Here is a 1,012-nt window from a genome sequence, read left to right as displayed (position 1 = left end):
AGCATCACGATGAAAACCGCGTAGTCGTAGTACGTGAAGCTTCGATAAAAGAAAATCGAATTAGAGTTCGCTCCCACGATACCATACGTTCGCATCGGCGAACCCGGACACCCGCGCAGAAACGCTTCGACGGAGTTCACTTACCGGGTGAGGAGCTCGCTCGCGTTGACCAGTGTGAAATCCATGGCGCTGATTCTCTAGGGATGCGCTTCTCTACCTGAAAGTTCTCCAATTTATAGGCCAGATTCATGAACATTCGTCTCGCTAAATCGCAACCGTCTGAATTGTGTTCCCTTCCACTAAATCTCCGAGCGATTCTTAGCGAGAATACCCCACTTGCGTGCGCTCAGACCGGGATTCTGCTCGAAGCGAGATTCTGCTCGGACACAGAATCGTTTCCGGATGTTGCACGGTCGAAACGGCTTCCAATCTCTGCACACGGCGCATCCTCGGAGAGATCTTTGTTTTCGAGCCGTGTCGTCTCCAGAACTTCGAACTTCGACGGGGCGGAGAATTCCCCTCACCTTCGATTCGAGATGCGCGCACCCACAACCCTACAAGTCGCTTGAATTCTCAAGTCGATCACTTCCGATCCCGAAGTGATCAATCAGCACTGTGGAGCTTCTAGCTAGAAGACTCGCAGTTCCAAAGGGCTCTGCCGCACGGAGGACCGAAGAGACTTTGGCTACAGAGAGGCAGCTACACAAATGGGCATATGCACACTTGAGAAAACTTGTGTCTCCACCGAGAATCGACTTGCTCGACGATGGTAGGGGGAAGATTCCTGTCGGTAGGGATTCTCGCACGCACTCGGAACCGAAGTTCAATACGAAGTGTCAAGAGAAGAGCCGCTCAACACGCATCTCGCCTCGGGCGGTCACTTCACGCGGGAGAGACTCTCCACACAGCTTGGGAGTCCTCAAGCGCGAACACCGAGAAGAGGGAGCGGGGAAAGCGTAACAGGCGGATGACACTCACCGTATCAAGGTCGGGGACTCTTAGACTCCGTCAA

The sequence above is a fragment of the Galendromus occidentalis genome, unplaced genomic scaffold (assembly GCF_000255335.2).
Source record: "Galendromus occidentalis unplaced genomic scaffold, Mocc_1.1 scf7180000077500, whole genome shotgun sequence".
Lineage (NCBI taxonomy): Eukaryota > Metazoa > Arthropoda > Arachnida > Mesostigmata > Phytoseiidae > Galendromus > Galendromus occidentalis.
Note: the sequence above shows the minus strand (reverse complement) of the source record.